The following is an 8,454-nucleotide window of genomic DNA, read 5'->3' on the forward strand; positions in this document are numbered from 1 at the left end:
TTCGACAGTAAAATTAAGGCGTGGATGGTAAGAATTAAAGGCGGTTAAGATGTCAGAGATGTTTTAGTTGTAGTTGTAGTTTTACATGTTTCAGTTTCTCGACTATTTTATTATTGTTATATATGATTATGATCTTCTAAAGAAAACATCTAAAACCCAGGGAAGGAGAAAACTTTTATTTTGCTGTTGCTATAAAACACGTATTTTGTAGTTTGTTGAGGTCGGAGTAACGGATATAAATTTTGTACCCGAAAAATATTCAACAGTTTAACCAAGATATAATGCAATTGGGAAAGTTGCTGTTGCCTCAGTTTTCCCGTCTTAATGGAGTGCTTCTATTTGTCTCCTTTAGTTATTCAGTTATATTATAATTCTTTAATATTTTGTATTTATCTGTTGTCCATTATTTCTAACCATGAGAACTGTTTCTTTTTTTTTTTTTTTTTTAAATAAACAAAATTAAAAGTACTTTAGGGGAAGATTTTTTGAAAATTCGGCAAACTATTCCAATGAGAATAAGATCTAGCTCATATTAAAGATCATTTGATTCTACATTCACATTGTCAGTTTAATGAAAATCGAGACCTTTTCGAGAAAATCGTAAAAAAAGCGAAAAATTGAACCTATAAAGTGGCACTAATATTATACTTAGATTTAAAGGAAAAATTTTGCTGTATGATCCCTGTTATACACCCATCCACCTTAAATATGTTATTTCAGTTTCATACAACTTTTTTTTCGTTTTTTCGTTCACACACAAATATTCTATTACTTGTTTTCTTAGAAAGCTGAAGAAGTAAAAAGTGAAATAAATTGAACTTCATCAACTTTCTTTCGAAACAATTTTATCGTATATTGTTTGTTGATCCGTTTCTGATCAATATCATAAATCATTTGAGATAGCTCAATATCGAACTATAGTTTCTCGACTATTTTATTTTTTAATTATTAAACAATAAATGTTAAAATGAAAACTTACAGAGACTACGTCGTATGATCATGTTGAGATGAAGGGAAAGCTCCAGAGACTGTGGCCCACTTGCTCCCCACCCGCGCTAACGCGTTCCGTCTCGGCAACTGGAAAAATGAGTAAGTGTAGGAATGCAAGGGAGGGGAGCAAGTCCTTTTATCATACAAATGAAATGATAATAATTAATAAATTATTATATTTAATTATTACGTTGTTTGTAATAGAAATGTAAATATTTAATATATATAACAGATAAACACGTATTACTAATGCTTTTATTGTAGGGCGTGGAGTGTAACAAACATTGGACATGATTATCATTTATTTTTTACTTTCAGTTACCTATATAAGGCAAATATAGTAAGCTGGAAGGTATTGCCATCGTGAAAAATTTCGAATTATACAGGTTTTTAGGTCCCCTGGAGTCCAAATAAGCAAGTCTCACCAAATGGTCTGTGTGTATGTGTGTGTGCGTTTCGGTTTGTCAATGACTTAGCTCAAAAATGAAAAGTCGTTAGAAACTGTAATTAAATATTGAAGGAGGATATATATTATATAGTCTTTGTTTTAAAAAAACAATTTTAGCAATAATAAACGATTTATTAATACAGAAGTATTACAGAATTTTATGAGTAACTAAAGGAGAATAAAGAAGAAATAGATAATGATTAGAAGATAGTTGACCGTGGATAATATATAAATGAGGAGAAGATGGATAGGGGGTGCGGTCTGAATATAACACAAATAACTTATTTAATAGTGCCAACGTTTCGGCTAGAATTTCTAGCCTTCATCACGGCTACTAGTACGAAATCAGAGAGCTATATCTGAAAAAATAGATATATTCGATTCGAATGCCAAAAACCGCCCAATGTTTCCCCATTGCTTGACGACTTCGCCATCTTTTGTCAAACTGTTGAATAGTTTAACATGTAAAATTCATATTTGTTATAAACACCTCCAAAAATCCTAAAATACGAATTTTTATAGTAACAGGCAAATAAAAAAATTGTTTTCATAATGTTCATCTTGCTTGGTCTTTTTTTTCGGAAATGACAAAAAGTACGAACTCAGCAATTCAGAGAAAAGAAAAGTTGTTGACTTGTGAAGGGTGCTAAGTGAAAGTTGTGTCATTATTTACATAAATTTTATAATTTTAAAGCCTCTAATCACAATAGTAACTATTCTAGAAATCCCATTCCTATGAAAACATTAAAGGCAGTTGCAGTATTGTAAATAAGGTCGTGTCCTCTAAATGCGTTATGGAAATAATCAGTTTAATTATTGCCCTCCTTGAAGATAAAGCAATGTATGTAATTATACTTTCTTATAATTGATTCTAAATTATTCTTCACTATATCTGACATTCATTATTAAGTTCAATTTCAAAATAAACGTCAAAATTGATGGCTCATAACTAAATACCTTAACGATATTTTAATATAATATACTAGGCAGTGCTGGGCCTTTCTAAGCTAGATTCAATTCTATGTTTGACTTAACTTGCTAATGTTGTGCAGCTAATGGCAATCATGAGGGGAATCTTAATCAAAATAATGACAAAGGAAAACAGAAATAGGATTTTAGACAACCAACAGTTTCCGTTTCTCAATCCACCAAGTAAACATACTACATTAATGTTATACTGAAATCATAAAAGAATTTATTACCAAGGCACCTTTAATAATACTCTAAAATAAAACCTTACAAGTCTTTAATTTTCCTTGCATTCAAAATTATTAACCCTTATCGGTTGTAAGTCACTTCTCACTCGACATTGTCGGTCAGGTGGGAGATGACAAGTTGCCACTCGCTCTGTGGTACTATTACCTTAATAATAGAATTACCTCCCTGCTTTATGACGCCAAAAAACAAAGCAGTAAACTGTTCTCAGTTTGGATTTAGATCTGAAGGAACACTTGTGTCGTACGTCCCAATAAGAAGTCAAACTGTACTTGTTATTTCTAGCATGCTATTATTCTATTTCTTCTATTATTCTATTATACAAATTTTATTTCTTCGGGAGCGAAATATTTTACCTAAAAACGTACATGTAGCAATTCCCATGACATGAAACTATATTTTGGTAAACGTAACGTTTCGGCATGTAATTTAAGACAGTGTGATCAGTAAGTGGGACTTGGAAAAGACACCTGATTTGAGTTGAGCAGAATTCCATTTTGTTCAGCTTTTGCTAAATGGAGGGAACAAGAAACAGGGGGACGGCGAGACATCATTTGAAATCTAATTTATCAGAGTTCATATGGCGATAGCATCAGGTGAAAGAAAATAGAGACTGTTTTGAATCTATATTCAATTCCATATCGGCCCATTTTCCACCGAAATGTGATTGACTACTTTACATAAATAAAATGTTTTCAATTTTAAAGTGATAAGTTTTGATTTTCTATTTTACATTAAGTTTTTTATTCTATAATTTGTTGAAAAAACTTTAGGTGTATATTGGCGCATTAGCAGATTTTTTTGCAGCGATGGCGTTAATAAGTAAGTACCACAATTTCTATTTCTTCAATAATAATACTTATCATTATTATATAAATGGGATTAAACATTTGGAAAACACGAGAATTAATTTAGAAATTTGGTTTTAAACGCAATTGAGAAAACTTGTAGCACAACCAACATCTTCTCAGAAAACTGAAGAAACTGTTGCCGACAAAAAAAAGAAACGTTGTTCTCGATGCCTTTCATAAAAGAGGACAAGACTTACTCAATATCCATGCAAAAAGGGTGGATACCCTATATGCGTGCAACATTAAAATTTTATTTGTGAAGAATGTACCACAAACTAATAATAATTATCTTTAATAACAATAATATAAAACGTTTTAGCTTCTTTTTTGAAAATTATTTAACCTGAATTGCTTAAACACTTAATTTAATACTCTGTTATTACAATTGTAAAGGATAAATAGATATAAAACCACATTTTAGATTTTTAGTATATGCGTGTGCTCATGTAACACTAGATAGTGCGTGTGCCGCCGGGTTAGTATAAAACATAAACACTGTCAGCACCGTTGAAAACATAACCTGTTAAAGAATATTAAAAATAGCGAAAAAATCACCAGATAAGCAAACTAATTGGATAAGAATGGATGTTGGATAAGAAAAACATGTAACGACTGTAAAGAAATACAACTGAGGTAGCCACATGTAACCTTCAATAACGGATTTCGAATTCAGAGGAAGGGGTATAATGGAGTGGATAAGCTGCCAGGACAAGTGAAGCCAAGAAGGCGGTTTTTTTTGGATTCTGGAAGCATGTAGCGAGAGGAACAAGAAAGAAGTTCAGCTCGAATCCACCAGAGTGCAGCACCTCGAGCCTCACCGAAGCTCTCAAATTTGTACGTCTTTTTTTAAAAATAAAAAGATATTATTAATTTTTGTCTATACTGTTGAGCAATGTCAATAAAATAATAAATAAACAATACCAAAATAACGCACGAAACTACCTCAAGCACATAAGGTAAGAACGCTTTACAGTTACAGCCGTATGCACTATAAATAACGGCCTTAACGAAGGCCTAATTGATCCTTGATCCACAGTCTTACTCGAGGCCTAGTAATTGCACGGGTCGCCACCCGTACTCTCTACTTGAGGTAGTTTCGGTTGATAGCCGATATGTTCTCAAAGGAGTTGTTTTTATTTTTCCCTCATCCAAGACATGGCCTCTCTCTTTCATTTTTATTCTATCCTTTCCTAGGACCCGGCGGCTAGCTACCTTCCGGACTTACATACATCTTCCGTATCTACCAGCATAGCATCCGGTAGAATGAAGGCACCTTCCTGCACGACCTAGCGGCTAGCTACCTTCCAGGCTTGCATATCTCTCTCGTACATACAGGAATAATATCCGGTAGGACGAGGTTACCTTCCTCTAAGATATAACGGTTGTCACCCGTTAGTCTCATCCTATCTCATCATCTTCCTTGTCAATTACCTTACCTATATATAAGCTAAACAGACATAGTCGAGGCCTTCTGAACAAGCAGAATAATTAAGAAAATAATCACCTCGACAATGTTTATGGCTGGAGTAGGGGGTATCCAAAACGGCAAATTTGCGTTAAATATTTTAAGATTTGTTGGTCATGTTCCAGAGGAAATTATCCTGAGCAGAAAGGGTGGAGAGGTAGGAGTTGGAAGGTCGATAGTTGGACGAATCTCTCTTAAATAGTTTACAGTAATAGTTGTATGAGTGACGATCAGAAGGAAGTCTAGTGTGTTGCCATAATGTTCTGTATTGGCGCTTGGTTTGGGTGAGGTCTTTGCGATGTTGTAGAGGATTTGTTTGGGACATTATAGGGTGAGGAGGCAGACCAGACAGCTTGTTGGATAAGATTTGTAAAATAATAGACTACGTCATCTAGATTTTCAGGTTTTAAGAGAAACTTTAAGATCGATTTGGTCTGTTGGAATTCCGAGAAAGGAATCCCAGTTTACTGGATCCCTTATAGATATAACAGTTGAGAGTAGAGGTAGTACAGGAAGGGTGGATATGGAGATAGGATTAGTGGACTATGGTCTGAAGGTAGGTTTTAGAGGCGTAAAAGGGAAGTGTTTAGAGAGCCTAAGCCTTTGTATAGAAGAATGAGAAGTCCAGGAGCTTAGGATTGATTGGCCAGTATGTAGGAGAGTTGGGCAAATAATGTTGCAACGAGGGGAATTGATTGTAGATATGAGTGATCGACCACGGGATGTGGTGGTTCTAGCTCCCCATTGCTGATTTTTTCCATTAAGGTTTGCACTAAGAACGGATGGAGTCCAAAGAAATCAAGGAAGGAATTAAATTGTGGTTGCGAAGTGGGAATTATGGGTGGGGAATAACCCGCAACAAGTGTTATGGGAAAGAGAGAAGTTTGGATCGATACAGCTGTGGTTTGAAGGAAATTTTGGACTTGTATAAAAAAACCCAGTGATGTGAAGGGGATCGATGGATAATGACAGCAGTGCCAACATGTGCTGTTCCGTCGGGGTGGTCCGTTCGATAAATTTGGTACTGAGGTATGTTGATTCGTCGTCTACTGGTAAGTCGGGTTTCAGTTATTAAAGCTACGTGTCTGCAATCGCATAGGCCCGTTGTGAAACATTTTTGGAATAATTTGATGTAATCATATGATTTGTAACTGTACGAAATTTCGTCCCCGAAGGGAACAAAATGGTAAGGAGAGAAAATTGTTGTTGCTCACGATCCTGTGGTGAGGCTGACGGTCGCCGTCTCATGCGCCCCTGATGTGTTCGGCCCAAGGGTGCCGCTGTCTTCTCGGGTCGTTCTTTATTTCAATGAGGTTGTGGTGGTGTCACTTTAACCGTTCCAGTGGTTCTTCCGACGAACGCTGACCAACATGAGGAAGGTGTCGTTGATAGTCGAACAAGTGACCACGCTGCTGAGAATCATGTGACGAGCGCCTGTGACGTCAGGTAGCAACATGTGATTTACACTGTCTTGTTTTCACATTGAGGGGGCATCAGAATGTTATTGAATAAATTAGCAAAATCGGATGTGTAAATCCGAAACTAGGTCAATATTTTTGTCATGCAATAAGGCCGTTAGTTCGTTAACGTGGTTTCGAACACCATTCGCATTCCATAGGAGAATAGAAAGGTGTTTTATTAGTGACATTTAAGGGTTTCTTGGCGAAGGGATAAGGTTGGATACAAGATTTGTAAGTAACAAGATATGTGGAGTGATAAGAGTTCTAAATTCGGATAGGAAAGAAGTGAGGAGGTTTGTGAGATCGTTTGCGTTAGGGGGAGGTAAAGGGTATCCGATGATCAGGCTTTTGTGAAGTGCAAGTAGCTTGAGGAACAGAGGTGTGAGAATTTTGGGCTTGGGGTTGAGGATAATGGGAAATAGGTTGAGATTGTGGAAAGGCCAGGGAAGCCGGTTCTGTTTCTCCAGTCATCTCTGCAAAGGACATTCATGGTTTAACAGTTCTTGAGGGTCTTCGGAATGGTCTAGTTGCCTCGGACATGCCTGTTTTCTGGAAGATAGGGTCTTGTAGTTAGCTGGGTGCTCTTCTCCGTGGTATAGTATACACACAGCAGGTGCTTGCCTGGGTTTGTTGCATTCAGTGGATTTGTGTTGTTCCCCACATTTGACGTACCTGGGTAGATGATGACAGTAGTGTTTAGTATGGCCATACTCTTGGAAAATGTGGCACTGAACTATAGATAGTTTAGAGTACGGTTTTTTAATTCCTACCCTGGTGTAGTAAAGTCGACTTACTTTGTAAATTTCTTCAACTCCAGGAGCTTGTTCAAGATCGACAAAGAACAAGGACAACGCTATCTTATTTGTTGCAATATGTGGATCTTTGTTTTCCTTTCGTACGTTCACTATATGTCGTACTTTGTAAACCATGTCCGTCAGTTCTTCTTTAATGGCTTCCGGTAGTGTTGTTGGATGTAGTTGTCGTATGACTACTCTGATCGCCCTCTCTTGGCGTAACTGGTAAGTGTGATAGTCGGCTTTTGTATCTGACAAGTATTTTATGATTTTCCTGTAAGTCTCGGAGGTGTCAGGGATTAGCTTAGTTTCATTTGTTCGACTTTGGCATGTGAATTCACCTGAATTCACTGCTCTATTTAGTTGTTGACAAAATAGTTGAAAATTGTTAATATTTTTGATGAATATTGGTGGTGACTTGGGTTCTCTGGGTGTCTATTTACATTCCATATTCTTAACAGGTAGTTTAGATAGTACGTCGTATGGTGTTGGGGTGAAGAACGGAGATTCTCTAGTCGTGATTTGTTTAGAAGTGCTAGCCTGACCATCAGAGAGTACCTGGACCCCTTGCTCTGCCTTCGGTGCCAAGAGTACGGACACCCTGCAAAAGCCTGTATAAAGGAGGTGGCATGCAGATGGTGCCCAGGGACTGGGCACAAAGCTAAGGAGTGCCCTGAAAATAAGAAGGGTGAACCCTCGTGTAGTAGGAATTTCAAAGCAAGTGGCAGAGCAGGCAAAGATCTCCGACATTGTGCGGGCAGCAGGGAATGCCCGGTACATCTAGAGATGATGGTCAAGCAGGCGAAGAAGACCCGGTATGCGTAGGCTGCATATCCTGCAGGTCAATATGGGCCGGAGACGAGTGGTCGCGGACGAATTGAGAACTCTCGCCCGAAGTGCTGACATCTTGGCGGTTCAGGAGCCTTGTTGTCGGAAGAATGTGGTTACACGATTTGGAACTACGTCTAGGGTGGTTGGTTTAGGCAGTGGCGAGAGGAGGCCTAGAGCAGCGATTGTGGTCGTTAACCCTGCCCTCGTCGTAATGGAACTGAAGCAATCCACCACAGCAGATCAGGCGGCATGTTATGTCAGGTGGGGCAGAGTTGCCATCGCTCTGGTTTCAGCATATATACCGCCACGACAAGCGAATGTAAATATCAATGTAGAAGATAACATAGCTGCTTTGGAGGCTGTCGCGCTAAAGTATAAAAGTGTGATAGTCTGTTCCGAC

The sequence above is a fragment of the Halyomorpha halys genome, unplaced genomic scaffold (genome assembly GCF_000696795.3).
Source record: "Halyomorpha halys isolate HHAL.00 unplaced genomic scaffold, Hhal_1.1 Scaffold1849.1, whole genome shotgun sequence".
Lineage (NCBI taxonomy): Eukaryota > Metazoa > Arthropoda > Insecta > Hemiptera > Pentatomidae > Halyomorpha > Halyomorpha halys.